This window comes from Natrix helvetica (assembly GCF_964273705.1).
Source record: "Natrix helvetica genome assembly, chromosome: 2".
In the NCBI taxonomy this organism is placed as follows: domain Eukaryota; kingdom Metazoa; phylum Chordata; class Lepidosauria; order Squamata; family Natricidae; genus Natrix; species Natrix helvetica.
This window is the reverse complement of record NC_138552.1, coordinates 48,376,066-48,398,674: the sequence shown is the minus strand read 5'-3', so window position 1 is coordinate 48,398,674 and position 22,609 is coordinate 48,376,066.

The following is a 22,609-nucleotide window of genomic DNA, read 5'->3' as shown; positions in this document are numbered from 1 at the left end:
CATTCAGGATAAAGCATTAGAGATCATTCACAATGATTTATATAACAATTTGGGTACTGAGGATTTCATGGGAATCTTTGCATGGAAGAATCTTTGTTCATATGATTCTTGGACACTTTGTCCCTGTCTAATTCAGCCAGTCACAAAACAGTTCCTGGACTACAATTTCACTCATTCATAACAAGCTTAAAAACATCTGGACAGTACCGAGAGGAAAAGGATTGGCATATCTTAGTTTAACTCACATCAAATATGCCTTTTTGGCATAATAAACAATTGTATGAATGCCCTCTAGCCTCTGAAGGGACCTGATCTTCATGAGAGATTAATAAAGCTGTATCCCCCTTTTTCCCTCTGTAATCACAGCCTGGAATAGATACTGTTCTCTTCTTTGGGTCTAAGTGGCTCTTCCAAGTCTATGAATTCTATGTAAAATTAAACAAGAGCAATTTTCTATTGAAGAATAGAATAGAATAGAATAGAATAGAATAGAATAGAATAGAATAGAATAGAATAGAATTGAATTGAATTGAATTGAATTCTTTATTGTCCAAGTGTGATTGGACACACTTGTCTTTGGTGCATATGCTCTCAGTGTACATAAAAAGACAAGATACATTCATCAAGAATCATAAGGTACTTAATGATAGTCATAGGGAACAAATCAGCAATCAGGAAACAATCAATACCAATATAAATCATAAGGATACAAGCAAAAAGTTACAGTCCTGCAGTCATAAATGGAAGGTGATAGGTGATAGGAATGATGAGAAGACTAATAGTAATGCAACTTTAGTGAATAGTTTGACAGTGGTGAGGGAATTATTTGTTTAGCAGAGTGATGGTGTTCCGGGGAAAAACTGTTCTTGTGTCTATTGTCGGTGTGCAGTGCTCTGTAGCGTCATTTTGAGGGTAGGAGTTGAAACAATTTATGTCCAGGATGCGAAGGGTCTGTAATTATCACCAGTCTAAAGTGTACAATGCCTTCAATTGTGGAGGGTGCAATTCACTGCAACTGGAGGGTGTCAGATTTTTTTAAAAAAATATTTTTTTAGGATAAGAGGCTTTCTATAACCACCACAATATTCCTTGCACTGACATATTTGAATTTCTACACCAGTCCGAATTTTTCTATGGATCCCACTTGTATCCATGAGAGCCACAGTTGTTTGCAGGGATTACGATTCCCTTTGTAGACATCAGCATCTGGCTACAATAAACTGAGAGGTAGGAGAGTGTGTGTGTGTGTGTGAGAGAGAGAGAGAGACTAATTATGAAGAACAGACATGACTCACTGAAAGGAGACCATTCAAAAAAAGGTCTCTCCTGGGTTGTCCTTTAATTTTTCCTAAACTGTTCAGTCTGAACACCTGCAGCCTATTTTGAGCTATTTGGTGTGATCCAAAATCCTTCAGCACAAATCATGACTGTAAGATAAAATGTACAAAGCAAGGGGAGGGTGTCCTGCCACCCTTTAAATACTTCGTCCCTTTCAACTCACATTTGCAAAGGAAAAAGAAATAAATGCTATCACAGTAAAGAGGAATTTCTTTTAGTCATTTTTGTTTAATGTTGAAACTATTCATCCTGCTTTGATCATCCTACACAGTCTATCCCAACTTTATTCTCTCACCACCCCCTGCAAATTCCTGCTTTGTACCCTTGATAAAATGATAGATATTATTCACTATATATATCAAACTCCTTGCACATGTTCAAGCTGGAACTAATAGAAAGGAATGATTTATTAAACAACACGTGTATAAATTACTTGGGATCAATCAAATCAAAATAGTTAAGGTTGTGTCTTGCATACCATAGTTTGGGATAGAAGGGACCCCTTCTTTTTTATACTTAACTTTTTGTGACAAGTCTTTATGAAGAACAGTTTTGCATTAGCTCTTGATAATCTGTCCATTTTTACATAGCTATGAAAACCAGATTTGGACTGCAAAAATCTGGATGGCCAGTAGATGGTGGTAAAAAGATATAACATGTTGGAATCACTTATAAATTTGCAGCCCAGAATCAGTAGCTTTGTGCACATCCCCAGTGGCAGCTTTCTATCTGAACATCCACAAGAAAGTTAAGAATCCCTGAGCTTCATTATAAATATTCTGACAAGAATAATCACTGCCAGTAATCAATGGCAATACAGACTAAACAACAAATTATCAAAACTCCAAAAATAGTCAACATAGCACAGAACAGAAAAGGAAATAAATGATCGAATGTAAAATTATGCACACATCACAACTGATTTGGAATAAGGGTTTTGGGTCTCAGGTAAACATAGTACCTGTTTACCTACACATCTTGCCTAAATAGAAAGGCAGCTGCTTTAAGAATTGCCTTGTGTTTACTGCATCAATTCCATAAAGTGGCTTTAAAAATCTTCCTTCTATTGATTCTGCTTGCAAAGTAATTCAAGGAAGCTGAGCAAAGCAACCATTTTATCACTGTTAAATAGCACAGCCAAAGCTGAGGGGAAAAAAGATACAAGACTCCCAGACAATGCACCTCCACCCAATGCCATGGACTTCAGGTAGAAGTGCATCCTAGAAACTAGATAAGGGAGAACAAATTCAACTGGATTGTCTCAACAGAATTTTCACTAGTCTCTGTGTCTCTCACACACACTCGTTGGATAATACAAAGCCAGCTCTCCCATCGGGTCAGCAATAATTGTCTGTTCACCCAGTTGCATTGGAAGGACTAGATATTCCTTCTACTTCAAATGCTGAAGTGGAGACAAGAGGGAAAGCAACAGGAATGTTCTTAATTGTTTATTCTCCCATCAGTCACAGAATGGATTTTTAAAAATGCAGGAATAAATATTTGCCAACTCCAACACTACAATCCCTTTTCTAGTCTGTTTTAGCTTTGTGATTTTCTTACATTTTGCCCCTAACATTTGTAGACTAGATGTTTTGCTTTTTAGAGTTTTTGGGTTTCATCAACTCTTTTCTTACCATACACCATGTTTCAGCAAAAATAAGACAGGGTCTTACTTTCTTTTGACCCCCCAAATAAGCACTTGGCCTTATTTTTGGGGAGGTCTTATTATTTTTGTGGTACATGAGGCGGCGAGTGTGGTCACCTTATGGCTGCTGCTGTGTTGCAATATTTTCAGGGAGGGCTTATTTTAGTGCATGTGCTCAAAAGCCCGATTGGGCTCATTATCCAGGAATGTATTATTTTCAGGGAAACAGGGTAACAATAGGATTTTTTTTAAAAAAAAGAACGAGTTCAGAAATGGAGGATGTGTTGTCTGTGAGAAAAGTAAACATCTGTGTGCATTTGTGTGTGTGTGTGTCTATATATGTGTGTATATATTTCTATATGCATGCGTGGACACATTCACACACACACACATACAAACACAGCCTTAGAAGCCACTTCAACTTAATCTTTGTTGCACATGAGGCAACATGTGCACTCTGTGTGCAGTGGAATGTCCTTAAGAGCAGTTTTCTGTCAAAATAGCAAGTAAAACATTATTTTCAGGCTGAAAGAGTTTAGACTGGTTTGACTCTGACTGAGCAATGGCATGGCAACAAGACTGATGATGCAGTGTGAAAAGTTACCTTCAATACCCAATGATTCTCCTTCTTACTGCAGAAACCAGAACATATAATTGAATCTAAAGATCTGATCTGAGTTCTATCTATACCAAACTGTCCCTTTTGATCAACAGGTTTTAAAGAAATGAAGTGCTGGTTAAGTCATATTCCCAACAAAACAGTCCCCGCTGGCTGGGCAGACTGACTAAAACCAGTCATGATATTTGTCTGTGTTTTTCAGTTGAAGGATCAGTTGTTAACCCTCAGAAATTGGGAAGGAGAGAGAGACAGAGAGAAAGATAGAGGGCCACTCTTTGTAGGTTCTTATACTGCTTAAGAAGCAGCTAAATTAATAAATGAAATATAAATTAATGAATTGAATAAGTATGATTCACATTTCTTTTTCTGCTTAGTGAAGAAAAAATCCATATGGTGGTTATAATGTATGAGTATAACTATAAACTCATATAATTCAAGCCATGATAAACATAATTAGTCTATTAAGAATGACCATTTTTTCCTCCATTTGCTTCTCATTTTGGTAAATAAATGATCAAAGCTGCAGTTTTAACTAACACTTTTAGTCTAGATTAAACAGAGTTTAGGATATACATTAAGAAGTGAATTCGAAGTGCCACCTGGCTCATGAGTGAAGCCCTCTAGTGAATGCTTAGCACAGATGGTTAGAGCTTAATTTCATAGGCTGTCAATATGACCTTGATAGAATTGGTTCTCAATGGTCTTTTAACATGCCATTAAGGAATGGAAGGAAAAAGAGTTTAGCTGTTGGCACTTTACCTGGGTCTTCATAGAGTCAATTTCCCTTGCACATATGCCAACTTCCATCTGAGTACCTACAATTATCAACCATCCTTAGATAGATTGAGCTTCATCCAGGGAATCCAATAATCAATTTGCCATTAGTAGACCGATGTGCCAGACATTTTTCTATGAATCCAGGAGCAGTGAACACATATTCAATATGGGGTTAGATTTCAGATATTTTATCTGTTGGTAAATGTTGAAAGTACAGGGTCCATGTTGAAGAACTATATACTTATATCTTCTTATGGGTTATTAAAGCCATTCAAGTTTAATCAAAACTAAGTCTAGCTGTGTTCAGTGGATCTTGATCCTTTGAAATGTTACTCTTTATCAGTTGTAAGTAGTCATTCATGTAATATTTTTAACTGGATCAATGTTGAGCTGCGTAATAATATTAATGTACAAGATGGGAGTAACTTATTGTTTAGGCATGTATGAATAGTCCTTCTGGAATGTAAGATGTTTATTATGTCAGATCAACATCCACCCAAAATCATCCCAAAATCATATTGCCTCCATTGTTGGATTTTAGTACCGTCTTTTAAAAGTTAAAGTAATGGTTTCTGGGAAGTGAATTGCTCCTATTCTCATCTTCAAGTCCTGCTCAAATTCTTCAAAAGATGAAAAGATATTCCAAAGAATTTCAGTCCTGGGCCTGGATCAAGAAACTAAATTGTAACTCCATTCTGGAAAGCATTTTCTATTCCTGCTTCAAATTTAGAGAGGAATTAACCAAAACTTTAATTTCTGCTTGGTTCACAGGAAAGTCTAATCCATTTATATTACCCAGACTGTGAACAAATAAACTAGTTGCAACGTTCAGAAGGCTTGTGCAGCTGTTTCTAAGATTGTGCCCCAAGGGTTTAGGCATATGGGTACATACATAAACCACTTCTACTGGAGCTGTCAGTGGAGAAACAGCCTTCAAAGCAGCCTGTAGATTCCTCCAAAGGTAATAAATATTTGAACACTTCATAGAAAACTGTTTCATTCATGCTAATGTGTTTTACATTCTGCTAATATGAATAATCCCACTGCAAACTATTAATTCAATTGGTTTGGCCCATTGAACTGTTTTGAAGCCTAGAAATCCGCTGCCATATTTTTAACCACTTACTCATTCATAGCCCACATTTCAAGCAAGTGTTGTCCACCTGACTTAGGTGCTTCCTACTCATAGAACTGGGCCTTTTCAGTGACCACTCCTTCCTTTGAAACAGCTTATCACCTGAGATTTTTAAAAAGGCCTGTAGCCTTACAGCCTTACAGAGAATAGCCTTCCATTTAAACCTTGGGTTTTTCATAAAAATGGAAAAGGAAAAAAAAAAAACCAAACCCCACCCTTCGATAGTAAACAGCTGGAGAAAATCAGGAGTTAGTTATTTGTGTGTGTGAGAGAGAGAGAGAGAAAGAGAGAAGAGAGAACAATTAATCAGAGAGAGAACAATTAAAGAGAACAATTAATCAGTGGAACAGCTTGCCTCCAGAAGTTGTGAATGCCCCAACACTGGAAGTCTTTAAGAAGATGTTGGATAGCCATTTGTCTGAAACGGTATAGGGTTTCCTGCCAAGGCAGCGGGTTGGACTAGAAGACCTCTAAGGTCCCTTCCAACTCTGCTATTGTATTGTATTGCATTGTATTGAGTGAAGGGATGGAGAAGAAGAAGGGGAGGGGAGGGGGGAGGGAGTGGGAGGGAGAGGGAGAGAGGGAGGGAGAGAGAGAGAGAGAGAGAATGAATGGGTTAATGTTGCTTGTGCTGTGTTTTGATTTTGTACACTTGCTACAACATCCGATGATAAACACTCCCATGCTAAAATCAAGTTATATTTCAACCAGTGGTGGGATTCAAGAATTTTTACTATCAGTTCTGTGGGCATGGCTTGGTGGGCATGGCAGGGGGAAGATACTGTAAAATCCCCATTTCCTCCCGATCAGTTGAGACTTGGGAGGCAGAGAATAGATGGGAGCAGGACTAGTCAGAGGTGGTATTTACTGGTCCTCTGAACTACTCAAAATTTCCACTACTGGTTCTCCAGAACTGGTCAATACCTGCTGAATACCACCTCTGATTTCGACCATATGACAATGCTTTTATATGCCTACTCTAGCAACCAATGCATTAGGCATGTGAAGATATTATTAAAGGAGATAAACCTTTCTAGAGCCAACAGAAACTTGAGATGTGGTAAAAAAGACATGGAAGCTCTTAGAGGAAAAAAATGTTTACTTTCAGAAACTCCACATTAAGTAATATTAGATGACTCGTAAAGATCATATTGGAATTATTTCTGAAGGACTCTTGTAACTAACATGTCATACCGGACAGAATTTGTCGCCGATTGGATAAGGGGAATTTGCAAAATTAGCTATTTACAGTTTTTCCCCTCAAAGTCAAAAGGACCACAAAGAACAAGTTGCAAAAACATATCAAAGCATGTGCTGAACTTTCCACTGCCTCTGTGCTATAGGGCTTGACATCTCTCAAAACCACAAGAGTGAATGTGGTGACAATTTTTCCAAAGGTACTGTTGAAAAAAAAAGGGAGGGGGGAAATCTAAGGTGAGTGTTACCCTTAGCATCACGTTATAGCAGAAGAAAGAAAACTAGAAACACATACATCCCTAGAAATACCTGACTTTGTCAGACAAACATCTCCTGGCTCTTTATAGAATAATTTAAACAGGAGACTTCTTTTAAATGTTGCTGTCTTCTATCAATGCACAGGTATTGTGCCCCCTCTAGTGGAACAATGGTCTACTTATAAGCATTTCAATCCACCATAGTGATTATAGCTATACAGTCACAATGGGATTCTTTTGCCTATATTTTATGCACGGTTCTAATTAGGCTTTAACTAAATATAATAGGTGAGCTTATTAACAATCAGGTAGTTGCTGAGTGGATACATTAACAGTTGAATTAGCTGGCTGTGATAGCAGTGACTTGCATATGCAACCGTGCTTTGGTGAGGATTCAATTTTAATGAAGGTCACTAACTCCATCTTTATACAATATGTTTATTCATTTGTAATAAAGGAAGGCTTAAAGAGGCTCTGGGGACTGAGCATTAGCTCACCTGCTCCATCGCATGGAATGACACTGGCATCAGTTCAAGGCCAGCAGCTACCATTGTTACTGGCACAGCTGTGGTGTCCCTGAATGTGCACCTGAGAAAGGGATCACGTTATACTGCCAGTAATCTTTGTGCCATTCCAGCTATAAGCCAGAACTAGAAGGCTAAATGGCCTGTCTGTTTTCATTTCAAAATCAGAGTCTTTTTTCCTCCCTACTAAAATACCCTCTTGGATGTTTTTATCTGTGCTCCTTTCATTGGCACTGTTTGCTTAGTAGAAGAAGGAACTGAACAGCCTTGTAAAGGCATAGGAAGAGGCAATTTGTGCTGCCTGGATTTTATTTTGTTCAAGCCGAATCCCAAAGTTGCAGTTTTAAAAGAGAGGCAGAAGAGGATGTAGTGAGAAAGGGACTCATGAGACAGAGCATGTTGATAAGAAAAGCTGCCTGGACTACTAGCATTGCATGATAGAAAGGAGTTTTAGCTCGTGTTGCAAAATAAAAGGCCAACTCTATTCCAATAATATTGGGATACTTATTGGGAGACTTTGAAAAAACTACTGATGACTTAATACTTGAGAGCTGCTGCTGTTTTTGCTTAACTCACTATTTAGTCTTTTAAAAGTAAATAACAATGACAAATGATAATAATTCTTTGTCATAATAATAGATAAGTGCAATATTGCCAGTATATGACTGAGCCACTACACAAAGGGCTGGTTGATCATACAGTCATCCAGAGGTTTAGACTGGATTTGGCATTTTTATCCACCTAACAAGTCTTTCCCATGGACCTGGAACAGACAGATGTTGCTTGATCATGTTAAAGGTATCCTCGCGTAATGTAAATCGCTTCAAGTACATCTGTATTTTGCAATTGACTGATAGCAATTTTGTCAATGCCAATGGTGTTCAAGTGATGCTCCAAATGTTTTGAGATAAGTAGTAGTAGTAGTAGTAGTAGTAGTAGTAGTAGTAGTAGTAATAGTAGTAAGATAAAGGTTTCACCTGTCCAGTCATGTCAGTCCAGTCCCAGTTGAGGCAATACTCATTTCCATTTCTTAACCAAGGGAGCAGCAGTAATAGTAGTAATCTACAATTAGATTCACAGTTTATGACTGGTAAAAACTATTATTAGTACAGTATTGTTATATATATTTTTCTTAAACAATGACTACATTTCCAAGGAAAATGCTTGCCTTAAGATGCAGATTAAGGAAATAGGGAATTTTGTGACTGATGATGTCTTTAAGATTTGACTTAATGTACTTACAACACATTAAGAAAAATAAATACCCATAAAGATGCATGTAGGGGAGGTAGAAGTTTTGATCTGCCTGCTAGAGTTTTCTTTTTTTTTAAAAAGAAAAGAAAAAAGTCTTTTGGAGAAACTGAGTTGAAACTTTATCATACACTTTTAGACAGGTGTCTGCAATATAAACAATATTGTGCATGCCATTTTGTCATTACAGATGATGCAAATTAATACATATGCATAATTTCTACCATAACATAACTAATGCAAATTACATACAAATTATATAATGTTCTCACCTTGTGTGGTGGTATTACAATAAGCCTATGGACATATGTTCTGATTTTGTGTGCTACACAAGGTAGCTTTACAATTCTCCTAGCAGAATCTGTAGCAGAATAAGTTTCGATTATGAAGTAAAAAGACTGTAAAGCAGAGAGTATGTATTTCTTTATTAATATATTCCATTCTTGATAAGTCCCATCTTTCTTGCTATGTACAGCACTAGAATTAGAGATCATCCAACAAAATTGAAATTCTGGAAGAATAAGGACAGAGAAAAGGATTTTTTTTTTTACACAATACAGTATTCAACTTTGAAATTCACTACTATGAGATGTGGTGCCAACTAGTAGCTGGGTTAGGCTGAAAAAAATGTGGATCAATTCATGAAAGTTATGGAAAATCACTGGGAAACCCATGAATTTCCTTGTGCAATTGATTAGCCACTTTTCCATTCACTAATAACTAATTGCTGTACTAAACTATTTTTCTTTTTACTGTACTCTTTTATTGTAAAGGCTCATCAAAGAACATAATAAAGATATTTGATTTGATTAGGCTGCTGTCAAAACAGACTGCTGGAGTAAATGGATCAGTGATCTGATCTAGCAGGGCATTTCTTATGTTCTGTCTCCCAGCATGAAACATAAGAATTAGATACCACTTTGATCACCTTTTTAGTCTTAATGCCCTTTCTCTCATCACTGAAATTTAAATTCCTTTTAAAAATACATGATGTTACTCTAAAAACTATAAGATTGATACACTGATAGAGAGACCGATCTTGACACCAAAAGGACATTTTCTTAAAAAGCAAACTCACTGCCTTAGCTATTCCAGGGATTCCAAACAGTTGACTCACTGGTGGTGTTAGATATTTTATTGAATCTGATATTCTCAAGGCATAGAATTATAGTGTTGGGCAAGAGCTTGGAGGTCTTTTAGTCCAACTTCCTGCTCAAATAACGAATCCTTGAACCATATTGGAGTCCATTTCCCATCATTCCCATCAAGCAGGGTGAATAATTATGCTAGCTGGGGAAGGATTGAAGTCGTTTTAATATGTCTGAAGAACATTAGATCAGCTAGCAATGATCTGTGATAAATATTTTTAAATCATTTAAAACAATGGTGCACAATTTTGGGAGCCATAACATCATCTTTTAGCAACTGTCTATAGTTATATTCCAAAAATTGACAGGACCAGAACAAAGATTAGAAGAAAAATGAAATTTGATTCAATTCAAATGTAATTTAACATGATGAAAAACCATTAAAATCATTACTGACTATTCTCTGTTTGTGGTTTTTAAAAGCACTATCATTAACTGCACACAGACATCAATGTACACCAGTCTTTTACTGGGATGATAATTTGACTCATCATAATTCCATTCTTCTTGTCTAATATTTTAAAGCATTATTTGGGGGGGTACATTGGCAGGGATGGGTTCCTGTCGGCATTACTACCGGTTTGGTGCCGAAAAATTATCCCAATTTTGTTACGCGCACATACTCATTTTCCCTAAGACAATAGTTTTAAAACAAAGTATGTTTCAAGAAACAGTTGAAATTATCCACCCAGTGGTGAATCTGCTTCAGAAAGTTGGAATTTATCAAGTTAGCAAGCTAAGTTTTAAATTAAAGCACAACTCACTTCAGATCAATGAATTGATTTGCATGCATTTCAAGCAGGTCTGATTTCTTTGGGTTTTGAGTACTCAGTGGCACTGCAGTTGAATCCTCTGCATAATTAAATCTATATTTGCTACATTTACCAAAGTGTTGAAACAGGAATTTTAAAAGGCAGAAAGTATCCAATTGTACAATAGTTAATACAATATTTTACCAAAGTATTTCCTGTCTGAGTTTGGAAACTATTTATTAATGCAAAAGGCTGCTGTGAAACTGCTTAGTATAACATGGATAAAGTAAAATTTAGCCATATATTGTCTTTTACAATTGAGATCCACATGATCTAAATTGTTGTCAGTGACACCCTTTTTGAAATCACCTCTGAGTATCAACAATCAACTAAACATATTTTGGCAATGCAGAACATTTCTATTAAATTGTGTACTTACGGGTGGATTGTTTAATTACTGGTTTTCAAACAAAAACATCTAAAGAGATGTCTTAAATTCAAAAAAGAATTTCAGAAGAAACATGTACAATTAAATGTGAGAGCCAGGAACAGCCTTTTCACCGAATGAAGAACATCATCGTAAATTCAAATACTACTTTTGACAGAAGAAAAGTTTCTGCTCTGCTTTTGAAGAAAGATAAAGGCAGGACTTATTAATGTCCTGGAAATGCAATGAACGAAATCCTTAAAAAGTGATAAGGAGCAAGTCTCAAAGATGATCATAGCAAAAATAATATGGAAAGAAACAGAACTTGACTGAGTTGCTAAATTAATCTACTGGTCATTATGTAAAAAATATGATTTACCTGTACCCAGAAAGTCATGGGGACATAAAGTGGAAAAAGTTATTGAAAATGAGAAGGTGAAGATCTTGTGAGACTTTCGAATTCAGATGGATTGTCATTTGGAAAACAACACACCAGATATCACAGTTGTAGAGGGCCGAAGTATACAGTTTATTGATATCGCTGTTCCTGGAGATGCCAGTGTTGAAGAAAAAGAACTAGAAAGAATAATGAAATATCGCGACCTGGCCATTGAAACTACATGGCTATGGATGAAACATGTAACAGTGATATCCATTGTCATCGGGGCACTTGGTACCATGTCCAAGAATTTTACAAGATACATCAACAAATTGCCACTTCCTGCAATAACACCAGCGAAACTGCAAAAAACTGTGCTACTCGGAACATCTTATATTTTAAGAACGTACTTGATTGATACCTAGGACGCTGGCAGCAAACCGTATCAACCATTAGTACCAGTCACTGGTATTTGTAATGCATTTTTTAATATTCAGTTGGCTGAGATTCATGTTTAATGAATAAAGTATATAAATGATGATGATGATGATGATGATGATAAAAACACTAGACTGGGATACCAAATCTCAGGACAACATGGCAAGATAAACCATCTACTATACATGAATGACTTTAAAATGTATGCGAAAAACCCCACTGAACTTAAATCAATATTCAACACAGTTCAACTCTTCAGCAGGGACATTAAATGAACCTTGAACTTGAAAAATGTGCTATATTATCTATGTAACAGGGAAAAATGGAAAAAATAGAAGGAATAGAACTGGGAAATGGAAGCATAATTAAAGCATTAGCAAAGGATGACGGTAACAAATACCTAGGCATATTGGAAGCAGATAACATCTTGAATGGAAAAGTCAAATAGTCAACACAAAAGGAATACATCAGTAGGGTCCACAAAATATTAAAATCAAAGCTGAATGCTGGAAACATAATTAAAGCCATTAATACATGGGCAGTTCCAGTGATACCCTACTCAGCTGGAATCATCAACAGGACTTTGTCTGAACTGGAAAACGTGGACCGGAAAACGTGCAAACTTTTGAATATGTATCACGCTTTACATCCAAGAAGTGACATTGACAGGTTGTACCTGCCACAAAAAATAGGGGGCAGGAGGCTATTCCAAATACATCAAACTGTAGAAGAAGAAAAATGAAGATTGAATGATTATGTGAACCAAAGTACAGAAAAATTGCTGCAGGCTATGAAAACGGAGAACAGTATAAAAACAACAGAAACAAAGGCAGAATATAAGGAAAAACAGCTGGATGACAGATTGAATAGATGGAAAACCAAAGCTTTGCATGGACAGCACTTGAAAAACATTGAAAGAAAATGTGATGACAACTTGACATGGACATGGCTTACAATGGGAACTATCAAAAAAGAAATGGAAGGTTTAATACTCGCTGCTCAAGAACAAGCACTACAAACTAATGCCATGAAAGCGAAGATACAAAAATCTACTGACAATCCAAAGTGCCGACTTTGCAACAACAAAATTGAAACTGTTTCACATTTAATATGTGAATGCAGCAAAATTGCACAAACTGATTACAAAGCTAGACACGACCAAGTTGCTAAATTAATCCACTGGTCATTATGTAAAAAATATGATTTACCTATACCCAGAAAGTCATGGGAATATAAAGGGGAAAATGTTCTGTAGGGAAAACGAGGCAGACAGGAACTGAGGCAAGGCAGGTTGAAGCTAACACAACTTTTATTAACAGTATAACATGGGAAAATGTAAGGCAAAACTCGAACTGGCAAACAGCAGCATTTGACAGCTGACCGCCCTTTTTATACCAGAGCTGTCAGATGCTGAACCAATAGAATGGCTGCATTCTCCCGTCAGATGGCTGCTCACGTCTCAACCAATCAGGGGGCGGCAATGATAGTCAATGGCGTCATAGCCTCGAGGACTTAACAACCCTCTCCTCCCAGTTAGCACATGTGTAGTCAGCCAAATATGTTAGTCAGCGTCGGCTCCACCCAGATCGCCTTAGTTCAGGGGCAGTGGCGAAAGGAGGGGCCACTGGTGGAGGGTCCTATGGAACATCAGGAGACTACGCAGCTGAGTCGGCAGGAAATGTGACTGCCGTGGGACTGACCGGATTCTCATGTAAGCCTGGTGACAAGAATGCATCAGTGGGGAGTGTTGTATGCGGCTCTGTCTGCGCTGGAGCAACCTCTGTTGATATTAGTTCCCCAGGGCAGGATTGGGCCTGCAACAGGTGTTGGTCTGCTGCCCAGGTAGCTCACCATCTGAACTGGTTGATGTGTCGGTGCAACATTCGCCCGTCACTGAGCTGGACCCTATAAAGTAGGGTCCAGTTAGTTGCGTGATTTGTCCGGGAAGCCACCTTGGTTTGGCCCCATAGTTTTGGGTGTAGACCGGACCTCCCACATTAAAGGCCCATGTGGAATCACCTGTGAGGGGGCTTTCCTCTGCTGCATAACCAGGGTGTAGCCAATCCAGGGTTGTCCGGAACCGACGATCCATAAGCCGTTCTGCGGGACTTTGCTTGGTGATTGGGCACGGAGCTGTATGCTGTGCCAGGAGGTATTGGAACAGTTTGTCGTGCCAATTCCCTGGCCCAGGCGGCCCAATGCCTCCTTAGCTGACTGGACAGTTCGTTCTGCCAGGCCATTTCCGGCTGGGTAGAACGGGGCCATTGGAGCGTGTCATATGCCATGCTGGCCTAAAAACATCTGGTTGGGTGACAACGTGAACTGGAGCCCATTGTCAGTCACCACCATGTCAGGCAACCCATGGGTCGTGAATAGCCTCCCCAGCACCCTAATTACGTCCTCCGAAGTGGTGGAGGACATGAGTACCAGCTCCACCCACTTCGAGTAGGCATCTATGAGGACCAAGAAGTTCTGCCCTAAGAATGGGCCGGCGAAATCCAAATGGACTCGTGCCCATGGAGCCCGGAGCATGTCCCATTCCCTGATGGGCACAGAAGGGGGAGCTGGTCTAGATTGCTGGCACTGCTGGAGTTTTCTATTTCCTGGTCAATCTTGGGCCACCACACATAGCTTCAGCCCAAAGCCTTCAAGTACACAATGCCCAGGTGAGCAGTGTGCAGGCAACTTAAAATTGGTGACCAAAGCTTTGGGGAAGCTACCACCCTATTGCCCCATAGCAGGCACCCATTAAGGATGGACAACTCATGCTGCCATATATAATAGGGGTGAAACTCAGGATCTACTGGCCCCTGTGGCCAACCCCTGCGCACCCAGTCCAAAACGTGGACCAATATGGGGTCTGTGGCAGAGAGCCTGGCAATATTCCAGGCAGAAACTGGCATGGCCAACTCTTCAATTGAGAGGACCAAAACTGTAGGAGCAGGGTCCAAAACAGGCACTGGCAGAGGGCAGCGACTGAGGGCATCAGCGTTCCCCAAGTTTTTTATAAAAGTAATAATAATAATAATAAAGATAATAATGATAATAGTGATAATGATGATCAGGAGGAGACAGGGACAGGGGAGGGAAAGGACAGGGGGGGAGGGGGAGGAGGAGGAGGAGGAGGAGGAGGAGGAGGAGGAGGAGGAGGAGGAGGAGGAGGAGGAGAAGAAGAAGAAGAAGAAGAAGAAGAAGAAGAAGAAGAAGAAGAAGAAGAAGAAGAAGAAGAAGAAGAAGAAGGTTTGTCAATTAATAATCAAAGTGTGCCTAATATTAAAAGCAGTACAAGCAACAAATTGTAGCTACATTCAACGAGACTGAATCATACTGATCTGATGACAACAACTGCACATTAAAAAGTTCAGAACTTTCCAAGTTATTTTTTACAGAACTATTTTTTCAGAACTTTCCAAGTTATTTATGAGGAGTATCTTTGAGTATGAAGAACACAGAGTAACAGGACATGTGCTATAGTTTCGACAGCCGCTTATGCACAGGGCCATAGTCTCAGTTCCTTGGGTCCTTTTTTTTTTTAATTGGCCCTGCAAAATTACACTTGGGAGAGCGTGGAAGCATGCTAAGATTAGTTCTCTACATTTGGACCAACTAAAGCTCATGAATATTTTTCAAAAGCAGATTCATATTCAGTTCATTGCTGCAAACAAAACATATATGTAGTAATCATATAGCATAAACATTGAGGCATATGTAAGTATATCTGTCCAAGATCATCTTCTCTAGACAAAGGCACAATTGAGGCACCACACTAAGCAGAGTTAAAACTCAGCTGGCACAACTTCCATCTGAAAAACTGGGAGCAAAGCCAGGTCCAGGAATGCTTCCAAATTGCAAACTTCTTCCTTGAAGATGATTGCAACACTGTCCATAAAGATAAATAATTAAATTTTACTCTCCCCAAAATTATTGTTTCACTGAAACCTACGGAGAAGAGCAAAATGACAAATAATATATCCAACATAATGCTTTTAGTTTTCAATTCCCTTTACAATGCCTAATTAGCAAAGGCAGGAGACATTTACTGTTTTTGCTTAATTTGAAACAACTGATTTGGAATTTAACATATTTCTTCACCTGCTTAATTTTGTACATTAATATATACAAGAAAATGATGATGTACATGTAGTCCCACACATTTAGAGGATATTTTGACAGAATTCGAAATACAATGCAGGAGATCCTTAGAAAGTGATAAGGACCAAGGGAAAAGTTTTTATAAGAAATAATATGAATACACATTTATTTATGAAGTCATTTTCAACACAAGTTCTTGTCACACATTCCTTAAACAACTGACTATCTCTGCTTTGATCTACTCTTACACTATAAATACACACACACACACACACACACACACGGTCTTGTTGTATTTGGGTCTTTTCCCATGTAAGATTGAGATTGTCTTGGCAACGTTTTGGCGAGGTCTCACTCGCCATCTTCAGGCTGGGTTTTGGGCTTAAAGCGTGGTCAGAGCTGCCGTCTTTCCATAAATCTTGGTGGGGTGTGTGTGGAATGCTGGCTTTGTTTCAGTTTCAGTTTGTTTGATTGGTTGTGTGGTTGTATCATGATAGGTAGATTGGTGCTGATTGGTGATGGCTGTGTGTATTGTTGTTTCCTGTTGTAACGGCCTGGGTGGTGGATGGGGCTTATTTGTTGTCTAGGGCTGGCTTCCAGAGGTCTAGTAGGCAGGAGGTATCGTCACGTTTATTCATGTTCTGAGGGTGTTTCTCTATTTCAATAGTTTCCATAATTATTCTCTTGTTGAAGTGTTCAGTTTTGGAGATTAACCTAGTCCCTTCAAAATTAATTTCATGTCCTGTAGCTTTAAGGTGCTGGAAAAGGGAGGAAGTTTTTTCTTTTTTTTTCTTACTGCGTTCTTGTGTTCTGTGATGCGTGCATTTATTCTCCTGTTCGTTTGTCCTATGTATGTTGCAGGACAGATTTTGCATGGTATTTTGTAGACTCCTTGTTATTCTAGCTGGATTTTGTCTTTGGGTTTCTTAAGATGTTGTCTATTTTTTGTTCAGTGTTGAAGGCTGTCTTGATATTGTGTTTGTGGAGAATTTTGCTGATTTTATCTATGGTGCCTTTGATGTAAGGGAGGAGGGTAATGCCATTGTCCTGTTCTGTGTCTCGATTTTTTGGGGGAGTCTCCCTTTGGATTAGGTTGGTAATTGTTTTTCTTTGGAATCTGTTGGAGATTAATACATTTGTGAGAGTGTGTAATTCAGTTTTCAGGTGGTCTTTGTTTGGTTCTGGAAATGAGGGTCTTGGCTATGGAGTTGATCTGTGCAGAGTAGTGATGTGATTGTGCATTTAAGCAGCGGTTGGTGTGTATTTTTTTCCAGTAGATGGGGTGTCCTAGGGAGCCATTAGGTTTTTTGTAGATTAGGACATCCAGAAAAGGAAGTTGGTTGTTTGCTTCTATTTCTGTTGTGTACTGAGCCGGTCCACCAGTAGGTGGCGCTGCGTAGACCTTCCTTCATTGGCCCATACATCCGGCGGGAGAATCCTGGTTACCCTATTGGTTCCCCGGCTGACGGCGTTTGTATAAATTGCTGTCAGCCGAGGATTGCGTATCTCGGTTTTAGTTAATTACTGTTGCTTTTAAATAAAGATTAACGTCCAGCAGCCTTCTTGTTCTTCTTGCCTTGGAACACAAAACTGGCGACAAAGGTGAGCAAACCTGAACCTCAAACCACAAGAGCCATGGCTAATACAGCTTTCTTCGCTTCATTCCGCATTGAGGCCGAATCCTGGGAGGCGTTCATAGAGCGGTTTGAATGTTTTCTTCAAGCCCATGACCTGCTGAATCTTTCGCTTGAACGTAAGAGGGGTATTTTCTTGAATTATTGTGGCCCAGAAATGTTTGCCACGGCAAGGGCACTATCTGCCCCCACCCCTGTTCATACCATGCCATGGGAGCTCCTCATGGCAAAACTTAAAACGCACTATGAGCCAGCGCCCTCACGTTTCGCCAGGCGCCAAGATTTCCACCACTGCATTCAACGAGATGGACAATCTATTAGTCAGTACGTAGCCGCGCTTAGAGCTGCCGCTATTACTTGCGAATTTGCCGACCTAGACGAAGCGTTCCTCGAGCAATTCATCTACGGTTTAAAGGATGTTAATCTCCACCGGCGCATTCTTTCCCGCTCGGACCTCACGTTGAAGAATGCTGTCGATGAGGCTCGCGCTTACGAAATGGCAGGTTAATCCACCCCGGACCAGAGGCGTTTTCCCCCAGCTACTCCCTCAGCCACCAACCAGCTTGTCGCCTCTAACTCTTTTCAAACTGACTTAGATTTGGCGATTGACCGCCTGCAATTGTTGAGCCATAAAGATGCACGGAATTGCCTCAGCTGCGGCAGCTGCCATTTGCGCTCAGCCTGCCGTTTCCGCACTGCTGTGTGCCGAAAGTGCGGTAAACGGGGCCACTTAGCAAATGTTTGCCGCTCTACCGTTCCTGATTCCCGTCCTGCTACGGTGCCTTCTACCTACCGCCCAGCCCCGCCGCTTCTCCCTGCCAGGCGCCAAAATTTTCTCTCCCTGGGTGACATTGACGACTCCTGTCCAGAATGGGTCGTCGACGCTTCCTCCTCCTCCCAGGGAGAACGTGGTAAGATTCATCTCTCGCTTCAGATCGAAGGCAGTCCGTGCTCCATGGAGCTGGACACCGGATCTGCCCGTTCTATCATGTCCTGGAGCACCTTCTCTTCTCTTCTGCCCAACTTCCGAATACGTGACCTAACTCCTGCCTGCTGCCATCTTCGAGACTACCAGGGCAACCCAATTCCGCTGCTGGGTTGTGCGACGCCTACCGTTACCTATGGTTCTTTCAATGGGCGTCTGCCACTACTAATTGTAAAAAAAAACCTGGCTTCTCTACTAGGGATGGACTGGTTCCGTGCTCTGGGTCTATTTGTTTCGGGGATCCACTCCACCCGGTGTTCTTCTTCCCCTGGGGATGACCTTTCTTTCCTTCTTTCTGAATTTTCTGATGTTTTCTCTCCTTCTCTGGGTTGCTATACGGGCTCTCCTATCTCCCTCAACCTTGATCCTACTGTTGCTCCTATCCGTCTCAAAGCCCGACGTCTGCCTTTTGCCTTAAGGGCAAAGGTAGACGCTGAAATTGATAAGCTTCTCGCCCAGGGGGTACTTCAACCTGTGGACTTCTCCTCTTGGGAGACGCCTATAGTAGTTCCCTTGAAGCCCGACGGATCCGTAAGGATCTGCGCGGACTTTAAGTCAACTGTCAACAAGGCCCTTCAAGCCCATCCCTATCCTGTTCCAGTTGTGCAACATGTTCTGCACACACTCGGCCAAGGCAAGATTTTTGCTAAATTGGACCTTGCGCAAGCGTATCAGCAGCTCCCTGTTGACGACGCCACAGCGCTTGCACAAACAATAGTGACCCACCGCGGCGCTTTTAAATGCAAAAGGCTCCAGTTTGGTATTAGTGTCGCCCCTGGTATATTTCAAAGTCTCATGGAGCGATTGCTCCATGGCATCCCAGGCGTTACTCCCTACTTTGACGATGTCCTGATCGCTGCCCAGGATCGATCGGGACTCGCCAAAGTCCTTCGCTCCATACTGCAGCGTTTTCGTGAGGCTGGATTCCGCCTTAAGCCCTCCAAGTGCCAGCTGGCCGTTCCCTCCGTGGAATTTTTAGGTTTTCTCATTGATTGGCACGGCGTACGTCCCTCCCCCTCTAAAATAGAAGCCATTCTGTCCGCCCCACTCCATCAAATAAGGTTGAGTTACAGGCCTTCCTTGGCCTCCTCAACTTTTATTCTTCTTTTATTCCTCATAAAGCATCTCTAGCAGAGCCCCTCCATAGGCTTTTAGACAGCTCTGCCGCCTGGACATGGACTAGCCGCGAAGCGCAGGCGCTCGCGTCTGTTAAGGAGTCCCTTACGCGTCCACCTGTCCTGGCACAATACAATCAGTCTCTTCCTCTGCTTCTTGCTTGCGACGCCTCCCCCTTTGGCGTCGGGGCTGTTCTGAGCCATGTTTATTCTGATGGCTCAGAAGCCCCTATTGCCTTTTATTCCCGCACTTTGTCCAAGCCTGGGCGTAATTATAGCCAGCTGGACAAAGAGGCACTGGCTGCCGTTGCGGGGGTAAAACGTTTTCACCATTACCTTTATGGCCGTCCCTTTTCCCTCCTTACGGACCACAAGCCGCTGTTAGGTATCCTCGCTGGGGATCGCCCTACGCCACCCATCCTCTCCCCTCGCATGTCGCGCTGGGCGGAATTTCTTTCCGCTTACAATTACTCTCTCATCCATAAGCCCGGTCGTCACATGGTCCACGCGGACACTCTTAGCTGCTGCCCACTTCCTCTGCCTCTTTCCGACCCTGCTCCCATCGAGTCCATCTGCCTCCTGGACGACCTCCACTTGCCTATTACCGCCTCTGACATTGCCCTGTCTTCCCACTCCGATTCTACCATTTCGGCTGTCCTTAACTACGTTCGCAGAGGATGGCCTCCCTCCTCTGTCGAAACTCGTTTTCTTCCCTTTTACCGACGCCGCACTGAGCTCTCTGTACTCCAGGGTTGCCTCCTGTGGGGCCACCGTGTGGTCATTCCTGATCGGTTGCGCCGGTCTGTGCTTGCCCGTCTTCATGAAGGGCACCCAGGCATAGTCCGGATGAAGTCCCTGGGTAGGGGGTATGTTTGGTGGCCCTCCATGGACACGGACATCACAGCTTGGATGCAGCGTTGCACCCCATGCCAACAGGTCCGTCCCGCCCCTCCCTCCGCCCCTGCTCGCGAGTGGGAACATCCTAGGGCTCCGTGGAGCCGCCTCCATATAGATTTCATGGGCCCCCTCGCAGGCACCTCTTTCCTCCTTGTTATTGATGCCTGGTCTAAGTGGGTGGAACTTTTTCCTATGCCCTCTACTACATCTGCGGCCACTATCCGCATCCTTAATTCGCTGTTCAACACCCATGGATTGCCAGACATCATTGTCTCGGACAATGGCCCTCAGTTCTCTTCCCAGGAATTAAAGCAATTCCTTGCTGGTTTGGGCATTCGCCATGCCCCAGTCATTCCCTTTCACCCTGCGGAGAATGGCCTGGCTGAATGCGCTGTGCGTTCCACCAAGGAATCGCTTGCCCGCATGGCTAATCTTCCCTTATCATCCCGGATCACCACCTTCCTGCGATCCCAGCATTCCACCCCGTGCCCCCTCACAGGCAAAAGTCCTGCTGAACTCCTTCTGGGCAGGAAAATCTGGACCACCCTGGACTGTCTACACCCTCTGTATTCCTCTTCCCCCCTTCCTACCTCTCCCACTCCTAGGGCTTTTCTGGTGGGTGAGAGGGTTTTTGCACGGAACTTCACGGGTGATCCGAAGTGGGTACCCGGGAGTATTGCGGACATAACAGGGCCCTGCTCTTACAGGGTCCTACTCGGCGACGGACGAATGTGGCGGCGCCACATAGATCAGCTGCAGCGGCGAACTGACGATGGGTCTCCGGATAGACCACCAACTCCGAGTAGACCAGGCCCTAGCGACGCCGCCTGCCGGCCCAACGACAACAACGCAGCTAGCTCCGAACCCGTTTCCCCCATCACGTTTAGATCCGCAGACTCATCTTGTAACTTTGGTGCACCTCCCAGGGTGGGGCCTCTGGAACAGCTCCGCCTGCCTTCCGGACCGAGCCATCCTTCTACGTCGACCACAGCCACTCCTTCCCTGCGAAGATCTCTGTGCGTGCGCCAGCGTCCCGGGTATTTACGGGACTACGTCTGCGCGAACCAAGGGAAAGGGGTGTTGTGTACTGAGCCGGTCCACCAGTAGGTGGCGCTGCGTAGACCTTCCTTCATTGGCCCATACATCCGGCGGGAGAATCCTGGTTACCCTATTGGTTCCCCGGCTGACAGCGTTTGTATAAATTGCTGTCAGCCGGGGATTGCGTATCTCGGTTTTAGTTAATTACTGTTGCTTTTAAATAAAGATTAACGTCCAGCAGCCTTCTTGTTCTTCTTGCCTTGGAACACAAAAATTTCCATAGTGAATTGTATTTTCGAGTGTAGGCTGTTGAGATGTGTGAGGAAGTTGTCCACGTACTATCCTGGGTTTTAGCCTTATGGGGGCTATATTGGGGTCCAAATTAAAGGAGATTGGAGTCCCCACATACTTACCCAGACCAGTGCCAAAGACGTCCTCGAAATCCTTAAAGATGGCTTCGGCGCCTTCGTCTTTCAAGGTGTTGATACCGGTCACTTCTAGGCCCAGGGCTTCGAATCAGTCAAGCCCCAGGAGACTTTGTAGGTTGCCACTGACCACCGTCACTAGCAGTTGGCTGCTGAAATGCTTGAATTTCACCCGGAAGGTGCCTTGGCCGGGACCCGGTTCCCCTGGTAATCACGAAGACGGATGTCAGGGGTGCATAGATGTTGTTTCTTCAGGCTAGGGATAGCCTGCTTGAGGGTCAACGATGACCCGGTGTCGATCTCCATTTCACATGGAGAGTCCTCGTTGAGGACTGTGACTTTCAGCTTTTTTGGCCGCCTGGCTGATTGAGGTATGCTAGGTGACTCTAGTGTCGCCCTCTGAGCACCATGGTGGCTTCTGCCAGGCCTTTTGGTTGGGCCTCTGTTGGAGGCTTGGTATGCTTCTTGGCTGCCAGGTAGTAGCAGGGAGCTCGCTCTGGCACACCTTGGCGATGAGCCCCCTTGGCTCGCAGCGC